At 40.1% G+C, this 23780-nt stretch overlaps 1 long non-coding RNA gene across 3 annotated transcripts; it reads right to left on the bottom strand.

Annotated features, from left to right (window-relative positions):
- Positions 1–1147: 1147 nt before the first annotated feature.
- LOC121382160 lies at positions 1148–20021 on the bottom strand. Of its 3 annotated transcripts, XR_005959126.1 has the most exons (6): positions 19866–20021; positions 5504–5592; positions 4689–4780; positions 2819–3662; positions 1905–2157; positions 1148–1252 (listed from the first exon to the last, which is right to left on the bottom strand). It is a non-coding gene; the product is annotated as an uncharacterized LOC121382160 (long non-coding RNA). The 3 variants fall into 3 exon arrangements; XR_005959125.1 differs by having other exon boundaries at positions 1905–3662; XR_005959127.1 differs by lacking the exon at positions 19866–20021 and adding an exon at positions 15773–16022 and having other exon boundaries at positions 1905–3662.
- Between the last annotated feature and the right edge of the window lie 3759 nt (positions 20022–23780).

The raw sequence follows: 23780 nt of genomic DNA, 5'->3' as shown, positions 1-23780 counted from the left end.
AGTGTGCATATTCCTTGTGTTACTATAAAAGTCATCAGTTATGGGAAGAGGGGACGGGGCCCTAATATGTCTTGTCAGAACGAAGACAGGCCTATATGTCAGTATACATAACTGGAGGGCCAAAGATGTGGTCCCCCACCAACCCACCCTCTGGCTACGCCAATTGTGATTTAAGAAAAAAAAAAAATAATAATAATAATAATTTCGTGTATGGCGTTGGTTTCATAAATAGGACAAGTGCCGTATATCGGTTGATTCAAGCAGTGCAGCTATGTAAGAATACACCCCATAAACATTGCAATCCCACAATCTAAACCACTACCTGCATAAATTTTGGCACAGGCGACTGTATCCTGCTATAGTTTTGTAACCTTTCGTGCATAAAATTATGGTACACTGATAGCATTCCCACACGCCTTGTATTTTAATGTTACTGCTGACTGCCCTCCCTAAAGACCCCACGGTTTTAAACGGGTCGAGGCTGGGTCGCCGCCGCGCCTTCTATTCTCTTGTTCCTCGGCATATCGGGATTCCATTAATATAAAAGTCGAACAACAACAACAAAAATTAAGATGAAAAAGAAGAAGAAAAAAGAAAGAAACAAGACATTTTAATTTATAAGTTCTGACAAGAAAAACGAGCATAGGATGTTTTAAATGTTCTTTTGGTTGCATTCGACGTTCGTCACTTCCGGGTTCTTGTGCTTCGATTTACTGAAGTAAAAATGGTTTCGTCGATTTAAATCACGTTGTCATCGTAAATGTACCCTGTAGTGAAATACCCGAATGTCGCCTCTTGTCGGCTTTTTAATAAAACAACAATATTTGTAAATAAATTAAGGCAAAAATGTAATCGACAGATCAGTTGATTTTGCTATTGACCTATGCGAATTGGCAGCCATTATTGAAAGTTTGTCTAACCTTGCATCACGTGTCACGGTGGGCATGGTTAACTCGTCATACGGAGGGGTCAATTGATGGATGGATGGATGAATGAATGACTGCTTGGATGATTGGTTGTTTGAATAATTAGACTGACAGACAGACTGACAGACAGAGATAAATAGATAGATAGATAGATAGAAAAGACAGATAAGACAGATAGAGACTAAACTAAGCTAAACACTCTGGCCCAAAACCGAAAAGTTACCCTCCAGTGGATCCCAGCACACAGGACTGACCAACTGGCCAAAGCAGATAACTGCCTTCCACAACCCCAGTCCTCCATCTCATACGGTGAAGCCAAGACTCTTCTAAAACGAACGTTCAAATGTGATTGGAAGACCAGAAACAATGGATACACCCCTGACAAAGACTGTATAAACCAGTTAGACAAGAAAGAACAAACCATAATTTTCCGTCTGCAAACTGGACATTGTCGGCTGAAAAAAACCCCTGAAAAAGATGGGTCTCGCGGATACTGCCCAATGTGAATGTGATGCTGAAAAACAAACGCCAGAACTCATCCTACAAAACTGCCCACACCTGGAAGAGAACCGTCAGAAAGTTTGGACACAAGACACACCCCTCAATATCAAACTCTGGGGACCTCTTGATGACCTCCGGAAGACGTCACATTTCGTCATCACATTCGGATTATTGATATAATACAGCCAAATCTTGATTGAACGCAAAAGAAAATAATTATATAGCCATAATGATAACAAAATATGACATCTATGTTTTTAGATGGATGGAAGGAAGAATGGATAGATAATTAGCTTAACAGACAGACAGACAGATAATTATAAAGATGGGAAGATACACAAATAAGCAGATGATTATGCAGCCATAATGAAAGTGAAAATATACCATAGATCTATGTGGGTTTTTTTAAAACAGATGAAGAAATGACGAAAAATGGAATGGTTAAATGTATGAGCACCAACTGGCTCTGATTTGTACCTGTATTCGGGTGTTGCGAGAGCGAAGATAACGCTCATGGAGTCGATTCCCAGTGTCACCAGAGGAATCAGCACGAACAGGCAAATTCGCCTTTGGTACGGCCCAAACTCGCCAATATGTCGAAGAATGTCATCAAACTTCATCAAGCTGTCAATCCGAAACGTCAGCAGACGGTATTTCCTTCACATTCACCGGACAATAATTCCTTAACTTTCAGCAGGCAGACAGTATTTCGTTGACATACACCAGAACGCTGTGAACAAATAATATTATAATTTGCATATCAATCATGAATGTTCGTAGTGAAAAGTTCTTAAAACTAAAGAAATGGACCAAGATTATATATATATATATATATATGTATCCTATTTAACATTATTTATTTCGACCCTCATCGTTTCTTTTCCTATCTATACCAGTATCTATAGATGCTAAAAAAACCTACTTGTCATCTTAAAGGTGCAATGTCAAAGATGTATAAAGACTGCTTCCCGCCAAAATATCTATTAACTTTTGCATTGAAATGTAAAGATTATACAATCTGATTGAAATCATCTCTAATAGTGGAGCTAATTTTAATCAGATTGAAGATTATACCTTCAAGTATCAGCCCATATAAAATTACAACTAAATAATTTAATTTTACTAGTAGAACAAAAAACACATTATTCATTGGAAAATCTTTAGAGGACGAAAATGGGAACGTTAAATACACTCTGTAACGTTGTGTTAGGACGATGTTGCCGACAAGTGTGTTGTATGTATGCAATTCATCTGTCTCTGGCAGTCCTGGCTAGTTAAAAAAAAATCATAATAAAATAAATCAATCAATAAATAAAATTGTGGATTAGCCGATTTCATAACAGTTTGTTGCGAAATGAAAAACGCGTAATTTTAGAATTAATAAAAAATACCCGTGATTATTCCTGCTAACTGGGAGCAGCCATTTTGTTTCATCTTGTCCAGTTGGACGGAAAGTGATGACAGCTTCGCTTTAATCAACCTGACTTGTAAAACAACATAAATGTCCTGATAATATAATAAACTACTTAACTAAATATATTTCAATGTGCATTAACAGAACAAAATAGGGTTATAGTATTTCTCCCTCTGAAAAGATATTTGGGACTACGTAATTAGTCAGTTCTGTGATTTTAGTTGGGACAGTTTACTTAATCAAAGGTTTTAAAAACTTATTTATGGTAGTAAACCCTGTCTGTTGATAATGTTTGGGGTGACAGGTTGTTTGTTGGAGAATGTTTTAATATGGTAACAGGGGTCCTGACCCACTGCATGCTAATAAGACAAGTGCCTACAATTTCTCCATACCATTAAACAAAGACTAATATTAGTACATGAAGTGGCGACAACAGGTTTCTTCTCTCAATATCTGTGTGGTTCTTAACCATATGTCTGACGCCATATAACCGTAATTAAAATGTGTAGAGTTCGTCGTTAAATAAAACGGTTATGGTCCAGGAAGTAGATAAACTTGTATATATGGTCCTAAAATGAATTCTACGTCGCAGGACTTGTTGATGTGTGCTAATTAGGATCTATCTATGTCCCGGTACTCGTTAATTGCCCTTTTACCTGGTTGATGGTCTGTACAGTCAAAAGGTAACAACAAACTAATTCTGTACCACATTCTGTTGCCTTGAATGCGTCTACTTGCTTAATGAATGGCATCGCCGGGTGGTTGTGCTGCATCTGTTCTGCCATCTGCAACATGTCCACAGTCACGACGTAGGCTCTGCACTGCGAGTTAACACATTTCCAATATGTATGTATATATATTTTTGAAAACAGAGTTAATTACATTTAGAAACATACATAAGTGCATCCAAGTATATTATTTTTACAGACTCACTTTCGTGTCTCCAAGCTCTACAGTACATGAAATTGGAGCATCCTTAGTTGGGATGGTGATACGAAAGTGTGTCTTTTTATCAATTGCCAATAGAGATGTTATATTTTGTTGGGTACCCAGCCATGTTGGCATTAGGGGTAACGAAAAGGCAGATGTTGCTGCCAAGTCTGCTTTGAACTTGCCCCGTGTCCATGTTGGTGTCCCCTACAGTGATTTTAAATTTCATATTAACCAATATATCTTTTCGACTTGGCAAAATTATTGGGATGGTGTGGTTGCGAATAAGCTTCATTCTGTCAAGGCAGTCCTGAGAGAGTGGCAGTCATCCTACAGGCGATGCAGGAAGGATGAAGTGGTCTTATGCCATGCCCGCATCGGCCATACATATTTGACGCATTCATTTATTTTAAAGAAGAACCCTCCTCCTCAGTGTGAACACTGTCAGTGTACATTGACTGTGCGCCACATTTTGGTGGAGTGTGATCATCTCAAGCCTACGAGAAATGATATATTTGGCAACAGAAATGTTTTGGAATCGTTTAAATTCCATCCAATGTTAACTGTAAAGTTTTTAAAACACTTTGACTTCTATACAAAGTTTTAACATATACTTAACTTGATTTTATATATTGTATTATACTTTCCCCCCACAGCTCCTTACACTGTGGTTTTACATAAATATATATAGGTGGTATTTCCATATACTTACCATTTGTGACACCCAATAGCCGATATGTATTTTGGTGCTGGGGTGTCGTTAAACAAACATTCATTCATTGTCCTTGATAGCTTTTTTCAAATTAAATAATTGACAGAATTTATAAGTATTGAGTCTGTCATAATAATATTTTTTTGATATATGAATCTCTCATTTGCGAAATATGTACATTGAAATAAATAATGATATTCCTCACCTAAAGTGGTGTTACAGAGAGGATATTTTCGTTCTAGTCTATCGATGTTTTGCCATCAGCCAGTTTCAATTGGTAGATGGTGATTACAAGTTCTGAAACGGTAATATATTGTTTGTAGTTTTTCAGGTAAATATAAAATATAGAAGATAATTTTTGCATGAAAGGGTCGATTTGAAAATTCTGTATGTGAAACATTTCAGATATGAATTTAAATTATCATTCCAAACCTGTCTATACTTATCTTGGAGTCTTTGACTTACAATATGAGTGAATGCTTTCTTACTTGTAATATTTTGGTTTAACCAATAATTTCCCAAGCCTAACATGTTTAGGGTATCTTTTATATTAATTAACCATTTAAATCTATATCCATGATTAATAGTTTCACATATCGTGATTTTGTATAATATTGCTGATATTTTTGAGGCCTTTCCAGTTATGAGCGAGGCCCAAAAATTTAGCATCCTGGCTTTAATCTTAATACCTAGGGGGAAAACGCCCAATTCACCATAAATCATAGGGAGTGGGATACTCTTTGAATTGAATTTGTTTGATATTTTGGCTATTACCAAATCCCCAGATTTCTGAGGAAAACAGAATTGGGACAATAGTACTATCAAAAATGCACAGCTGGCAATCTATAGGTAGATTTAAATTTCTAATTCTAATGTTTAATAACGTCATTGCTTTTTTAGCCTGCGCTATAACAATTCTTTTGGCTTCAACAAATGATCCAGTTCTAGAAAATATAATGCCTAAATATTTTTATGTATCAACAATGTTCAATTTGATGTCTTTAATATAAAATGACTTACTGGTATTTCATTGCTCAATTGCTATCCCGAACAGTAATGCTAGACTATAAACGCTTCTCATTTCGTTGGTAAAGAAAAGACGGCTCACACTGCAATGCAGAACATGTAAACCAATTAGTTCTTTCTACTTCCCTGGACATTCATAATTCGGCAAACCAGTACTACACAAAATAGGTTTTTGTACGTTCCGGGCCGGTGACACCAAATAAAACATGTCTTTCCTTTTTTTTCTTTGTGTGTCTATAGACGGTGGCAATTACCGTGTCTGGTTGGTTATGGCCCGGGAATTAGATAAACCTGTATAAATGGTCCTAAAATGAATTCTACGTCGCGGGACTTGTTGACATGTACTAATTAAGATCTATCTACATCCCGGTACTCGTTAATTGTCCTTTTACCTGGTTGACAGTGTGTAAGCACTAAGAATTCGTTTCACTGGTTATGTTGTTGGTATTACAAATAAATAAAATAAATTTTGAAAATGATATACAATAATATCGGCTCCAACCCAAGTTTTAACGGCTCTGGGGTTAATATGTATGTCCGTCCATCATCTGTCTCTCTGTATCTATGTCTGTCTGTCTGCTAATTTTTATATGTTAATACAACAAACTATCCAATTTAAAAGTAGCATAACATTTGTATTCAAGCTTCAGTAACACATTAATTGTTTCCATAATTCAGTTCCATGATTCATTTTGAACGCAAAACATTTTCTGTTGATTATATAAGATATATATGATTCTGTTCATATATAACTGTCCAAATGTCCGTTTAGCTCTCTTACAGTCAGAGTACTCGGGCTAGTGTTTTCTTTGCGGTTGGGGAGAAGAGAATAAACAAGGGGGACATATGTTCTTGAGATTTGGCATGGATAGTATACTGTATTTTCCCATGTATTATGCGCACCGATGTATAATGGTACTTTGAACGTTTATTCGAAGAAAAAAACCATGAACCACAGTATAATGCGCAGCGTTTTTTTTTAAACCACAAAACTAACGGTGAATGCAAGATGTACCGTTTTTCGCCTGTCACCAAAATTAACTAAAAAGCGAAAGTAGCGGTATATTCAAGAAAGAAAACTTAAAGGGACACACCCTAGTTACGTTTATTCGTTAACCATTACGGTGTTGTTTTTCGCTATTAAACCCCATTTTTCACAAATAAAATTGCACTTTACTTACATTTTATTATTTAGAATACACATTTCCATTCACCTGAAGTGCTTTTTGGTAATCCTGATGTTTGTAAAACCACGAAATGCATTTTTTGCATTTTTTCACAAAACGTGTTGTCGAGAAAAAACCGTTAAGCAAGCGAGGTCCAATCTGTTTTTAATGTCACAGACGTTGGTATATCACGTGACCGTTATCATTTTGGTTCGGTTTGTTTTCTCGTGCACGGTTCGCGCAATCAACATCCGATTTGTTGTTGTTCATTTGTGAGATTTTTCTTCACAATTCGTGAACATTTTCAGTAACAATAAAGTTCAGACAAGTAAGTGTCTCAATACAAAACGTTACAAACCCTTAAAACCAATAATTTTGCTAAGTCTTACGATATCTGGAGAGGGGATACAACCAGGACAGAACAGTTGGAACATGTCCAGGAGAGGTGAAACGAACGCACCCCAAGTCTGTGAAATTTGTCGTGACGTAGGCATTGTTGTGCTTCTACCGGTGACATCAGAATTCTCGGAACCGGCGTGACGTCACACGGCCTAGTTACCGATCATCCGGGTCTTTGGGGGTGAAGCAAAGCCTTAGTGATTACTGGTTTACATAGAATAAAGTTATCGTATTAACTTTTTACATGCCTTACATATTGTCATTTATTTTCTGTAGCTAACACATAGTTGCAATACGTCTTATGTGTATTATAACAGCTTGGGTTGCCATATAAGAGAAACGAACAACGAGAATCTGAATTAGTATAATCTATATTTAGTACCGATGTGTTTCCGTGTACTTTGAATGTCGTGGGGACAGGGCAGGTTGGGCAGAATATAATTTTTGTTGATGCAATTTTCAGGTAATGTTAATTATAAATTTTAACAATTTTGAAATGATAAGATAATTATTAATATAATAATTATGATGTGGGCTACAATATATATAATTTGTATTTATAATAAAATTTGTATGCATGATTAAGTTAATTATTTGTATGATTTAATAATTATTTTATTTCCAAATAATATATGTAATAATTAAACAATGGCAAAGTTGTTACTTTACAAGTTCAAAATTACAATAGTATTATTGTCATATCTTATTATATAGATGTATTGGCAACAGTATAATGTTCCACTGAATACATTCTTTTATTCTCAAAACAAAATACAGTTTCTTGAAATAATGAAATGCTTTTGTTTTTACAGATTGCAAAATTACCACATGATGTTGTCCTTCCTTACCGGTTGAATGCAGGCAACAAAAAATAGCAATAATAAAATATAGCCATCCTCAGACCTTGACATCTAGGGGGAGCAATATCTCTCTCTACTTACCCATCACACCTGAGATTAGTTTCAAGGAGAATAATATATAGTTTCCTTTGGCATGTGAATTTATATACATGTAGTATCAATATGGTAATATTTTAAATTGCCCCCCATAAACTACATTAGGGAGCAAATAATCAGTTCCCTCAGTTATTTTCATGTCGAGGTCTACAACCTAATAAAACATAAGTGTTACCTCGTGGAACAAACATGCAAATGTTTTAATAATAGGGTTTAACCTGGTATATTTAGTAATAAAACACAAAAACTTACCTGAGTAAATAATGGTTAATATATATATGTATAATATTGGTGTTGTTTTATATCTAGTCACAATGGATATTGCAGATATTTTCAAGTTCAGTCTTGTGCTGTATTGGAATTGTTATTGCAGTTCAATTTAAGTAATATCTACAAAACTAATTTTTAATATACTCTTCAAAAGAAGAAACGCAAAACCACATTGTCGTAACATTTGGAGAATTGATTTAATTATTGAATGGTGAGTCCGATAATTACCAAATGTTGCAGGATTGTTCACAATTCACTCTAGTCCATTGTGAGTAAGTGATAGGACACACCACCAAGGTCAAGGTCATCTGGAGTCAATACCGGGTGTGGCCTCCGCGTGTGTTGACAACTGCCTGGCACCGCCTGCCCATTGAAGCAACCAGAGTACGGATGACGTCCCGGGGGATGGTGGCCCACTCGGCCTGCAAGGCTGCTGCCAGCTCGGGCAGGGTCTGGGGCTGTGGTTGTCGCTATCGGAGGCGTCGGTCCAACTCGTCCCATAGATGCTCAATTGGGTTCAAATCCGGTGATATCGATGGCCAAGGAAGGACATTAATGTTGTTGTTCTGTAGGAAAGCCGTTGTGAGACGTGCTGTGTGAGGCCTGGCGTTGTCATGTTGGAACACTGCGTTGGCGTTGGCCATAACTGGAACGATGTGTGGCCGGAGGATCTGGTCAATGTAGCCCTGTGCATTCAGGTTGCCCTGCACGTGGACCAGGTCAGTTCTGCCAGTGTGTGAGATGGCTGCCCACACCATGACACTACCCCCGCCGAATCTGTCCACTTCCTGCACGCAGTTTGCCGCATAACGTTCACCACGACGCCTATACACGCGACATCTTCCATCATGACGTCGGAGCAGAAATCGGGACTCGTCACTGAACCACACCCGTCTCCATCGCAGTTGAGGCCATTGTCGATGAATCTGGCACCACTGCAGTCGGAGTCGACGGTGTTGTGGTGTTAAGATGACACCTCGAACTGGACGTCTGGCACGAATTCCTACCTCACGTAGGCGGTTCCGTACGGTCTGGTCGGATATCCTGCGCAAACCTGGTATTGCTGCGGCTGTGGAGGTGGCAGTAGTCAATCGTTCCCGAAGGTGGCGTACCCGGATGTAGCGGTCCTGCCCGGGGGTAGTGACCCGTGGTCGACCGGATCTAGGGAGGTCACGTGTTGATCCATGTTGCTGGTAACGGTCCCACAGTCTGGAGATGGTGCTTGGGGACACATGGCATGCCCTGGCAACGGCCGTTCTGGATTCGCCTGCGTCTAGTCGGCCGATGGCATTGTTTCTCTGCGGTTCACTGAGACGTGGCATGTCCTGGATTGTCAACTGTCGGCCAGATACAGAGGCCAGGCAAGCGAACACCCTGCACTTTTATACTGTCGGTGTTCATGTTGCACGTGCAGACAACGCACGTGCAGTGGTGACATGGTTTGCACGTGGCTGCGTTTTTGTGAATATTCACATTTTGGAACTTTATTGTACAGTAGCTGCGTTTTATCGAATGTAACCGTGGGAATGTGTTTGGGACATGCAATGACCGTATATTCACAAAGCATGAACCGGTAGGAAACATAAAATCGGAGTTATAACCCATTTGTACCCTTTTGCGTTTCTTTTTTTGAAGAGTATAGTATACAGCTGAAGAAAGGAGGCAAATATGGTTGTTAATAAACTGATCTATATCAGTATGCCTTCTACTAGACTACACATATTTAACCTAAGTTGCTTTTAACCCGGGTTAAATTACCTCATGTAGATGCACTTATGTAGCATATTCAAGGAAAATATATGAATGAGATAGTTAAAATAGAAGCTTGCCCTGAATAGAGGCCGGGTCTCAGAGCATCGCGAAAAAAGGAAGCCTAAGCTTCACACACAAACACACACACACACACACACACAAACACACACTGAACTGTAGAATACCATGAAACTACATATATATGTAAAAAGGTAAGTCCTCGAACTTGAACAAGTAAAATTTACAAATGTACCACAACCACCAAATTACATTGATCCACAATAGAATAGATTTTTATGTATTTTTAGATTTATGTATATGTATGTGTATTGTTTTCCCTAGCTTGTTTTAGCACGGTGCAGCACCATGCCTCAATAGTCTAGCACCATCTTGCCTTAATCAGCACCATGCTGCCCTGAGATTAAATAAGCCTTTTTCACTAATTAATTCTAAAATTGCCTTTATAAAACACCCAAAAAGGTATTATTAATTAATAAAATATGCTTTACATCTTTTGCCATTCATTTATTAAAGCAAGCACATAAATTACATTAATGTTTATTTCAATTAATTTTTGTGTATTTTTAATGAAAAAAGTGCCCCTAAAATAGTGAAAATGCCCCAAAAGTGTTTGGTCTACCATGCCTTTACACATTTTAGTGATTTCCCTAGAAATGTGGCATATATATACTACTCAAAAGAATTTAAGGGTCAGACGATATTTTCGACATTATTTTCTGAATGTCAATTATATTAGCTAGACCATAATGTCAGGCATGGTATTGTTCCATTTTGACGAAAGTGGGTCTAAGCAACCCATAAATGAATTAAAATCCACTGTCATTGACACTGTCGACTAGTTCTAATGGCGAAAACATGCTTACATTTGCACGTAAATTAGGGCGAAAGCGAAAGGTCTGCTAAGTGCCCATAACTTGCTTTTTCACAAAGCGCTTCATTTGCACGCTTTGCATGTGTATTCCATGTTCCCAATGCTGAATTTCCGTATAATTGGAGCTTGCGTTCGTGTACGGTGCACACTCCAAATTCGACAATGGTACGACGTCAACTGACTATCGAAGATCGAGGAAGGGCTATTGCTTGGCTTCAGGATGGCAATACGCAAAAAAATGTTGCTCTGAGACTTGGTGTCAGTCAGAGTGTCGTTGGCCGACTGTGGCAACGGTACCAAGCAACGAATTCTGTTCGAAATCGTCCACGTTCGGGAAGACCCCGAAGCACTACAAATAGAGAGGACCGCTACATCACCAATATGGCTCTACGTCAACGCACAACCACTGCACGCCGATTACGTGACAATCTGCGGACTGCGAATGGAACTCGAGTGTCTGATCAAACCATACGCAATCGTCTGAGAGCCAATAATCTACGCTGCCGTCGCCAGGCTGTTCGACCACCACTCCTACCACGTCACAAAACGGCCAGACGTCACTGGTGCTCACTTCATCTGCGGTGGCAACGTATTCAGTGGGGTCGAGTGATGTTCACTGATGAGTCCAGGTTTAGTCTCCAGTTCAACGACGGTCGGGTTCGTATCTACAGACGTCCTGGGGAGCGCTTCGCTGACTTTAACGTTAGACAACAACGTCACCGGTTCGGTGGTGGCAGCGTCATGGTGTGGGGCGGCATCTCTATCCACACAAGGACCCCCCTCTATGTGGTGGATGGCAATCTGAATGGAATCCGCTATCTGAATGAGATTATCCGGCCGTTGGTTCTCCCAGGCCTTCAGCAGATTGGCGGCGGGGCAGTTCTGCAGGATGACCATGCCAGACCAACACCGCGCCAGGGTGGTAACGGACTTTCTCAGACAACAAGGTATCGCCAGGATGGATTGGCCAGCATATTCGCCTGACTTGGCCCCAATAGAGCACACCTGGGACGAATTAGGCAGGAGAGTTCGGGATAACCATGCCCCTCCGGCCAACCTTCATGATCTGGGTCAACTTCTTATGGCAGAGTGGCAGGCCATTCCCCAAGAGTTCTTCAGACGTCTGATCAACCGCATGAGGCAACGATATGTCGAGTGTATTCGCGCCAGGGGTGGATTCACACACTATTAAACGAATGTTCTAATGTGTAAAATCCATGTTTGACAACCTTCAACTTTGACACCATGTCATGTGACTTTCTTGTATACAGTGACGTTTATTTGTGGTTTTTTGTAAATATGGAACAATAAATTAAATTTTTGATGTAGTTTACATCATCAATCTAATACACTCTGAAACATTTGGTTATAAATTTTTGACCCTTAAATTCTTTTGAGTAGTGTGTGTATGTATATATATATATATATATATATATATATATATATATATATATATATATATACTGAAACAAAGGCACACACATTATTTACCCTCTGCACCAAAGTAAATACTAAACACACGGAGAGGAGTGTGGGGGGTGGGGATGACCTATATTTTCTTACTGCAGGTCTGCTACAGACACATTTGCACACACAAAAAAAAATTATAATTAAAGTTTAAAAAAGAATTTAGGCCTATATTATAATTATTATATGTGTGTAATTTAGCAGTATAAACTTTTATTTTAAAATTAAAAAATAAATAAATAAGATGTAGTAGCTGTGGTATAGCAAAATAAATACAAGTATAGATAATATCCAAGCAACTAAGATTAAATGAAAAATAAAGACCACACAAATTTAATGATAAAGGAATATACTCTTTATTCAAGAACTGGATGCATCGTTTTTTTTTTGTTTTTTTTTCATGGAAGACGATGGAATTGTGTATTTTATTTACAGTATATGTGGGATTTTTATCACTGCACATGCTTTAAACCATTTTGTTTGCTAAATTAATCTCTGTTGGTGTCAACAAGCAACAACATTAAAACGTAGTCACATTCTGTGAATTGGAATTCCATCAGGTTTGTAAATGACCCTACCCACAAGCGGCGCCTAGTCTCTTCTTTTGGAAATTTGTAAAACGATATTTTTTTTAACATCATGTTATGGTTTATGCAGCCAACTGCACAACATGTGTTGGGCATCGTGACCGTTAACTGTTGTAAATGATCGACCAAAATTGCCTCATTTCACTATCAAACCATACGTAACTAAGGAGAAGCTTCACCGCGTCACGTGATAAACAATGGCGGCCAGGGGTCGAAGTACCCGTATGGTCGGTTCCGAGAATACTAGCCCGAGTACTCTGACTGTAAGAGAGCTAGACGGACATTTGGACATAAACACGCTCTCATTACAGTCAGACCAACCTATGTCTTTTTTTGGCAATTCCTGACTACCAAACGGTAGGCAACGAGTCCCGCTCTAATACCAGAACAATGGATGTTTCGTTTTTTCAATTTTTCGTTAAGTTACAAAAAAAAAATTTTAATCACTAATACACTTACTACAGGAAACCCGACAGCACCCACATTCAGCTACGCTTTGACACTATACAGCAACAATTGCAAAGCTCGGCGATCTATTTCGAGACGTAGACCACGTGATCGCGCACTGGGCGATTCCGCCTTGTGCAGCAGTTACAGGGGCCGTCTCATATCAAGCGGTTATTATTTTCATAAACAAATCGTCAGTCAAAAAAGAACTTGTAAATCAGCGACAAATATCATTGTCGTACTGTTAACTGCCAATGCGTATCGATGGGTAATCTCATTAATTGTGGGTACATTCTACGCTGAAAAAAGTTCTAAACCTTTTTTTAAAACTCCCACACACCCTCTCGTTCTGAGTACAGTTTGTGGCCCTGATCAGAAATCGTGGTAGTGTACTTGAACATCAAACTGATATAAGCAGGTTAATTCCCGACATCGGACCTGGCAGTCATTTGTGGCCATACATGCATACGGCGAAACTCATCGCCATCGGTCCCTAGGCGTCAGCTTGTCTACTATGACGGAACTCCTGTCTACAACTGATCATTGAGTATTGTGTTACAGAATCGGTCTTTGTTCAGTTGTTGAAAACAATTGGGCTGTGTTCTACGTAGGTTAATTCATTGTCAATAATTATTAACTACCATACATATATGTGATTTACATTTGCTTGGATAAAACGATCGTTCATATGAAATTAGTTATTAAGCAAACAGAATACTTACAACCAACCCAAAACAAAATTTGAACTATTTTTATTACTTAATTTACTAGTATCCTACCGCCTTTTTCTTCTTTATTTTTCTTTTTGCTTTTTAATGAGATATTACACCACAGTTACACATTTGAGTCATTTCCGCATATTTCTTAGGGAGTGGGTTTCAGCTCGCAGGATCGAACAACCTCGATGGATCCATTCAACCAATTGATTTCTTTGTCGTTCCAACTAATGCACCAGAACTGGTCAGTGGCCTGTGGGAAAGTACATATAAAAGATCCATTGCTAATGTAGCGGGTTTCTTCTCCAATACTCATATCAGAGTTACCAAATGTTTGACATCCAATAGCTAGTGATTAATTAATCAATGTGCTCTAGTGGTGTCGTTGAACAAAACAAATTTCAATATTTTTTAGTTTGATCTGAATAGCAAAACAACTATAAGATAAGTTTTAAAGATCGAATGAGCTATGCACCGATTCAATTTTGATTTTGCAGTAACAAGCATTGCCATCCTTCCCCTTAACGCCTCGGAATACATCTTATGATACCCCATCCCCTCAAGAGCGTTACGTAATTGTTGAAAAAAAAAAAAAAAACCACACACACACTCTACTACTGTACTAATGACTAATTCATAAAACATAAAATAATCAAATTAAATTACTACTTACTTTATCTTTCATAAGAGGAGGCAGTACGTAGCACATACTTTTGCCGTATCCTGTCGATAACACCCAAATGTATCCCTCAAATTCAAAATGGAATCAATAATGTGTAATTGTTTTGGTTTAATGACGTAATGAAATCCAAATTCATCCAAAACGGCATTAGCCAACTCTTCCATGTTGTAACTTCGCTTGATATGAGACGGCCCCTGTAACTGCTGCACAAGGCGGAATCGCCCAGTGCGCGATCACGTGGTCTACGTCTCGAAATAGATCGCCGAGCTTTGTAATTGTTGCGACTGAGTGTCACGAAGCGTAGCTGAATGTGGGTGCTGTCGGGTTTCTTTCTGTAGTATGTGTATTAGTGATTAATATGTGGATTTTTTTGTATCACTTAACTCGAAAATTATTGATGTAAAGGTATTTGACGTCAAACATAGGATTGTTGTGGTATTAGAGCGGGACTCGTTGCCTACCGTTTGGTAGTCAGGAATTGCCAAAAAAAAGACATAGGCTGGTCTCTGACTGTAATGAGAGCGTGTTTATGTCCAAATGTCCGTCTAGCTCTCTTACAGTCAGAGTACTCGGGCTACGAGAATACTAACTTTCAAAATTATTTCAAGCAATTGGGACATGGGGATTCCCATGGTATTTATCGATATAAAACCTGCTTTTTCACTCCATTTGATAAAAACGTGATCTAAGTGTGTTACAGGTTTGTAGATTAACCAAATTATAATTTATTTCCGCTGGATGGAACTAGGGTGTGCGGCTTTAAATTACCGGTAAGTACTTGCGTACGTTGACCTATATATGTCACACAAAAAACGTAGGCAAGTACTTGCATACTTACATGTCATACATGCATAAATCAGGACAAACATTATATACGGTACCGATACACACTGTAAATGACAATAATAAATAAAAATGTAGCATATTACATTTGGTTCTCGTGCTTAACGTGAAGACGGAAGATTTCGAGACTGTAATCACTTGTACTCGCACATCACTGAGTTAGTGTGTCAAGGCAAAGAAACGTTCTGACTTCTGATTGGTTAATGATGCAAGCCGATGCATACTGACCGAAGTGTATAGCTACGGAAGACGTGAATGATTCGTACTCAGTGCTCCGAGTGTCACGAAGCGTCATTTTAAAACGCTAAATCACAAATGTTTTTATTTCACACTGTAAGAATAACTGTCATAAACTGTCTAACTATTGTACCTTTGTTTTTGTTGTGTTTTGAATGTATGGCTTATATGCACTGTGGTAACACGCCAGCGTGTGTATGAAAAGAATTTTTTTTTTTTAAAGAAAAGGTATAAATTGTCATTAAAAAATAGCAAATCATTCATTGCCAAAATGTCTGCAAAGAGAACATCATACACTGCTGCTGAGAAACTCAAGATCATCGAGTATGCATCGCACCACGGAAATCGAGCTGCTGCCCGTCATTTCGGACTTGGAGAATCCAACGTTAGAGCTTGGCGAAAAAAAGAAGAGATAATAGCATCACTGCCAAAAACGAAGAGAGCGAACAGAGGAAAAACGGCTGCGTTTCCAGAAATCGAGAAGGAGCTGCTTGACTGGGTGACAGAAAGACGAATGGCTGGAGTCGGTGTCAGTACAACTGACATACGTACAAAAGCGATTATCGTCGCCAAGAATAAAGGCATTGCCAACACAGACTTCAAAGCATCGGTAAATTGGTGCCATCTTTTCATGAAACGACATTATTTGTCCCTTCGTCGGAAAACTCACATTGCCCAGAAATTGCCAAAAGAACTGGAAGGGCCATTAGAAGAATTTCAAAAATTTATCATCCGCCAAAGAAAGATGTACGATTTCCCAATGTAATAATTGATCAAAAAGCTTGGGTGCTGAGAAAAATGTCCCATCTGAAAATATCACATCAGCCTCACACAACAACTCCAGGTTTTTGTCAGTCGTGAACAACAATATTGGCTCTCGTCCTTCTGCTCGGCGCAGAAAAGGATCTCCTCCCTCGGTACGGGTCTACTCGCCTTCCAGGTTGAGTTCTTGTCTTGTCTGGGGTAGTCGAAGTATTGTGTCAATTTAAGTCACTCCAACCTGTTCAGCTGCCATTATTTTAAATCTCAAAGAGTTTCCCATTTCCATGCAAAACTTTATATAGAAATAAACCTACAATGCGCAAGTGCCTACATATAATCAAACACATATACAAATACGACCCAGGACAGTAAAGCTTTAAAATAGTACACCAAAACAAGCGAAATAAAACAAAACTGAGGAGAAAAAGATGAAATAACAATAAAAGAAAAGAAAACACACACAAGCGCCAGCTCATTTGCTACCCCGAACAGTAATGCTAGAATATAAACGCTTCTCATTTCGTTGGTAAAGAAAACACGGCTCACACTGCAAGGCAGAACATGTAAACCAATTAGTTCCTTCTACTTCCTGGGACATTCAAAATTCGGCAAACCGGTACTACACAAAATAGGATATTCTACGTCCCGGGCCGACACCGTGTGGTTACCTACCAAATATACACCTGTCAGTCAGGAATCACAGGAGGAGGACCGGCCTCGGTGGTGTCGTGGTTAAGCCATCGGACTATAGGCTGGTAGGTACAGGCTTCACAGCCCTGTACCGGCTCCAACCCAAAGCGAGTTCTTAAGGGCTAAATGTAGGTAGGTGTAAGGTCACTACACCCTCTTCTCTCTTACTAATCACTAACCATCTAACAACTAACCCACTGTCCTGGACAGACAGCCCAGATAGCTGAGGTCTGTACCCAGGACAGCGTGCTTGAACCGTAATTGGATATAAAACCGGAAATAAGTTGAAATGAAATGAAATAAACAGTCTAAAATACACCACAGATTAATGCATGGTCAAAACATGATACATCGTTGGACAATTTTTATATAAATAATATATACTTAATGCTGACTTACTGAGAGGAATATTAAAACTTAATCCCTGATGTGATGAGTTTTATTTTATTTTATTTTCAACTTATTTTTGTGCTTATATCCAATTAAGGTTCAAACACGGTGTCCTGGGCACACACCTCAGCTATCTGGGCAGTCTGTCCAAGACAGTCGGTTAGTTGTTAGTGGTTAGTAAGAGAGAAGAGATTGTTACGGCATTACACCTACCCACTGAGTCGTTAAAACTCGCTGTGGGTGAGAGCCGGTACCGGGCTGCGAACCCTGTACCTATCAGTCTTATGTGACGCGTTTACGTATTACGTAACCACCGGCTCGCCAGATGGCGGATTCATTGGGAGTCTGGGATGTAGCGAAATGGTTTTGCCCATTATATATACTCGTGAAAAAAAGTTGGGGAACCTGAAATATTAATGTTAATATCAACTATTAGACCGAACATACGTTTTGACCATAGACATCCAAGTAAAGAACGTTCAGGTCTGTTTATCAACACACTGAAACACATTCCATAGTTTGCACATGCATCAAGCCCCGTACACATGCGTGGGGTGTCATTCTCAATTTTGACAATTTCCAGGAAGGTCCATTAATCACTGTGGAACATTATTTCTGTCAATCTTTTTCATTCTGTTGATCATACAGTTGTTATTGTTTTGTTTTTAGTCATTTTTATTGTTTGAATTTGCGATTTACTGATAAAAAACGTCAACTTTCAAATTTCACTTTGTACCCCAATTGTCCTTCAAGATCTTTGGTGGTCATAAAACCTACTATAATAGTGAACTACCGGTTGTAATGTTTGCCCAATTAATTCACTATTATCATATAACCATTCTCCACAGCTAATATACCTTACAATTTTGGCAATTGTAAATTCTTATTGGACTTCCCCTACCTTTTTTGAAGAGTATATAATAACCGTAACGTTTGTACAGTTTTATTAATTAATTATAGCAATAATATTATACTTTTTTATATTAAGCATAACGTGCTTTAAATGTCGTTAAATATGCCTACCAGTCCAAAAGCTTTGCCCAAGCATCCCTAACTAGTGGTGCTGATAAACATATTTAACTGTTTTTGTCCTCTATAGTTAAGTTTTGTGTTAACCCTTTTATCTCTAACCGAGCTCCAGGTTTCTTGAACTATATTGTCCATGATGTTCACGTTGTTAGACGTGTTGAAAAGCTATGGTTGACAGAGCCGTAGCTAGGATGTTTTGTGTGTGTGTGGTGTGTGGGGGGGGGGGGGGGGGGGGGGCAACTGAGTAGTTGATAGTCTAAAACTCCTTAAACGGTTAAGAAGAGAATTTTCTATAATTGTTTTCCGGATTCCCCCTCCCCCCGCTAGCTACGGCCCTGGTTAAGGTTTAAAAAGGAGTACAAGAGGTAGGCTACAAAAGAATACCGGTGTAAAAGGAACGCAGGTCCGTAGGAACAGTAGTCCTATCAGACCTCCATTCCATAGTTTAGGAACCATAGTCCTACCCGGACTTTCATACCTGGTTAATTTTAAGTTGTTTTTTTCTCCTAGGACTTGCATTCCTAGATATATTAGACCTAGGACCCGCATTTCTAGGAGATTAAATCCGGGCAGACAACTGTTCCTACGGACTTGCATCCTGTTTACACCGGTTCACTCTATACAATCCCAAAAGGTTCCAGCAAGGAGCTAATTTCGATCAACTAAATCAAATCAACCAAATTAGCTCAATTTTCAATTTTTATGAACCATTCTAAATTATGCGTCAAAATTATGTTCAAGAAATTGCACATTTTCTATTTGACTTTAATCCTACAGGACATTTACAAATTCAATAGCACCAAAACCAACCCTCGCCCGCTACAGACTCTAGTTGGGCTGCTTGTGCTCCCTTGCGCATGCCAGTATGGTCGAGCCCCCTCTCCCACCCACCCCAAACCTTTTCCTGTCTTGGACGGAGGAGCTGGCGAAAGTCAACATGTGTACTCATACCATGACAGGCGTGTGCTACAACAGCTTGTTCTGAATGTACACGTTAAAACCTATAATCTAAACTGAGGTAGGTTAGATTTTGTCTTTTGGACTTACGCGCAACAAAAGAAAGACACGTACCTCTGAAACTATCGTCAATGATTTCAACCGTTGTTTCTTGTCGTGAAATTGATAATTTTAGAAAATCCTTATATCATATGTGCACGAATGTGAATTTTCCCGTTCTCCAGACCATCGCAATTATATTTCTATGGACCTGAAACTGGCGGTGTCGTATAACCGGTTTAGAGATACGTGTATTGTACTGTAGTATTTTCTTTAAATATGACAAACACACGTTTACAATAACAAGAACACAACTTGTACTCAGGCATGAAATATACTAAATACAAATTATACCTGGTATAAAAAAGGTGACGGGATATAGTTAAGTGGTAAATGGGTTATAACCTGCATACATCTATGATCATTGATGTGCATCGATAGGTTTCCATTGTACCAAAGACGAAAACAGTTCCGCATCAAAGTTCGAGGTAATTGCGGTGTAATAACAGCTGCGGATCTCTGGGGCCTAATTCTCAAAGCTCTCATAGGCTCTGCTAGACAGCAAAGCATCCTCTTTACAAGTCTTTTAGCACTGCACTGCGAGATCGCAAAGTTTAGTGAATTAGGCCCCAGACTGATAGTAATATGTGATGTTAGATGCATGTTCTAACATGAAATGCCTGAAACCTGGTATAGAGGCATGTAAAAGTCTAACATGATGGTATATTCTGAACTTGGCCGATTTCCATTAAACATTCTCCATAAATTCAGAATAATATTGTGTAAAACCATTAAATACGGATAACTGCATTTTGAAAAATTGCCATTAAACTATTATATAATTACCTAGTGCTAGCACAACAAATATGCTATTCAACCTGAGTCATACCTACACACTGCAGAATTCTCTCCCTTGCCGGATATGCGCAATGCTATCCTTGCACGGGCTACCTGTAACTTCATTCTCGGTTCAAAGTCCACCCAAACCCACCGAGGGAAAGCCTCATAGGGGTGGGTGGGAGGTATAGTTTGTTGTGCTAGCACTAGGTAAGTATGAATAATAATGAAAATTAGAAACAAATTTTCTAATAGTCTTATTCAACTTACTGTGCTAGCACAACAAATATGCTATAACGGACGTGCAATGACACCGTTAGAGCACGTGAATTCAACATTAATGGGAGGAGGTAAGAAAATAGAGGACTTACCCGTACCCAAAAAGCTCCTTTGAAGTAATGACATGGAGATAGGACGAACCACGACATACGGTAACAAGGAGTCAAAAAACTTTTGGGAATAAAAAGGGGCTTCCCAAAAGAAAAACTCATCCCCATGAAAAGGAGGAAAAACATCTCCCCAGGGAGAGGAAACGGTAGACAACACTACAAAAAACCCCATCCCTCAGAAAAGAGTGGAGTGTTAAACATGTCCGAAGTGTGAAACGATGGCAGTCGGACGGAAAAGAGGTCGACCCCTTTCCGTTGCCCTGCGCACAGACACGACGTGTTGAGCCGCAATGACTGTCTGGATCCTACGCGTACCGTCAGGACCAACCGCCATATCCCGGAAATAGAAACGGTCAAAAGTGTGCCGTCCTTTCCAAACCCCTGCATTCATGACCTTTATAATACTTAAAGAGTCATGAAAATTCAGGGAAGCAGAAATGGCTCGGATCTCATGTGGTTTAACAGAGAAATTCCGTAACACATGATCACCCGCCATCTCATATGCTAGCTTGATGGTAGCTGCTATCCATCGAGACAAAGCATTTTTTGTGACATCACCCGGCCTAATGGTATAAGAAATAAACAATCTCTTTTTACCCTGCCGCCGGTTTTTCGTACGCTGCAAATAATACTTCAATGCTCTCACCGGGCAAAGAAGTCTATCCGAGTTATCAGATGACAGTGTACGAGATAAACTGTGAATGACAGTAGGTGGAAACTCTTCCCCTGGAGACTGGTTTTTAGCAACAAAGATAGGGTCGGTACGTAAAGTGACAGACCCGTCCGAATTGTAATCAACCAAGTCATGCAAAAAAGCATGTATCTCACTGATCCGACGACAAGCTGCCAGTGAAACCAGAAACAGAGTCTTCCACGTCAAGGCACGAAGACTAGCAAACCTCAACGGCTCATAAGGCGCACCCTTAAGAGCATGCAACACCAGAAAGACATTCCATTTCGGAATAATGGAAGGTCGTTCAACCGTGGATTGTAATGATTTAAGTAAATCATGCAACACCAAGTTGGTAGAAAAGTCACGACATCCACACTGTTTAAGAGTAGTGAAAATCGCAGCTCTGTGACTTTTCACTGTCATGACTTTAAGTTTCCTTTCTTGGACCAACGCCAGAAAGTACTCCGCTAAATCGTTGACAGTAGGCGATAAGGGATCGAAATCCCGTGCGTTCGCCCAACGAACCCACATACGCCAGTGACACTGATAAACCGACTCGGTAGATTTGCGCTTTGCTGAAGAGACGAGATGCGCAATTCTTGTCGAAAAACCTCTGCGTCGCAAGGAAGCCCTGATAACCTCCACGCGTGAAACCGGAAGACCTCCGGCTTCGGATGCCACACCGTCTGACTCAGTCGCTGGCTGAGTAGATCGGACAACACTGGTAATCGGAACGGGACTGCCACTAACAGTGACAGGAGCTGTGGAAACCAGGGCTGCGCCACCCACAGAGGAGCTATCAACGTCACGTGACAAGGTTCCTGGACCACTTTGGTCAACACCTTGCCGAGTAAGACAGGAGGAGGGAAGGCATAAAAATCCAGTCCCGTCCAATCCATACTTAACGCGTCGTACTCCAACGCCAATGTGTCCGGTACCGGGGACACGAACACCGGCAATTGGTTGTTCAACCGTGTGGCAAACATGTCCACCTGTGGACTGCCCCACACCCGAAGAACCGCTGCGACCACCCCTTTGTTCAACATCCACTCCGTCTGAACAGGGGTATGTCGACTGAGGGCATCTGCTAACACATTCACCGATGAAGGAATGTGTTTCGCCCACAGAGTGGTCCCTAGTTGGTCGCAGAATTCCAAAATCGCAAGAGCTTTGCGACCCAAAGTCTCCGATTTGGTTCCACCCCAACGATTGAGATATGCCACTACCGACGTATTGTCGCATCTCAACAGAATTCGACGGTGTCGAAGAACACACCGGAAATGAAGACAGGCACGATGCACTGCCTCCATCTCCAAACAGTTGATATGAAGCTTCCTCTCGGAGAGATTCCATACCCCTGAAATGTGTTGATCCAACAGATGCGCCCCGTACCCGTGCAGCGACGCATCCGTGAACAGGATCAGATCCGGAGCAGGGGGGTGCAACGGAACCGATAGGGACATGCACTTGTCCGACAGGCACTCCTGTATCGGATGAGTGAACCATGGGCCCAGAGGCACTATCGTGTCCCAATTGTGACCGTCCCACCGTGGGGACAAATGCCACTGGAGTGGTCGTTTGAATCGTCTGAACCGCACGATCAATGAGGCCAGAGATTCGAGGTGGCCCAACACCACGTGGAGAGATCGTACCGTAGTACTTTGCTCCCCCATCAAACGTCGCGCCGACGTTTGGAAATTGTGGATACGCGCATCGGTGGGACGAACCGACGCTACCACAAGATCGAAGACCACTCCGAGATATGTGAAAATCTGAGCCGGCGTTAACTCCGATTTCACCCAATTGGGAATAAAACCCAATTGGAGGATCGTGTCCAAAACCAACCCGACATTGGTCTGACACTCCTGTTGCGACGAAGCTGGGATCAACCAATCGTCCAGATAGGTATGCATTCGAACCCCTAACAAATGAACATGACCTACCACCGCTTTTACCACACGTGTGTAAAAGCATGGGGACTCGTCGCCAAACCGAACGGGAGCACACGAAACTCGTACGCTTTCCCGTCGAACAGGAAGCGCAGAAAAACTTCCAAAACGCCTTGTGCACCGGGACATGGAGGTATGCGTC

Source organism: Gigantopelta aegis, chromosome 9 (assembly GCF_016097555.1).
Source record: "Gigantopelta aegis isolate Gae_Host chromosome 9, Gae_host_genome, whole genome shotgun sequence".
In the NCBI taxonomy this organism is placed as follows: Eukaryota; Metazoa; Mollusca; class Gastropoda; order Neomphalida; family Peltospiridae; genus Gigantopelta; species Gigantopelta aegis.
Note: the sequence above shows the minus strand (reverse complement) of the source record. Positions and strands in the feature narration are given on the sequence as shown.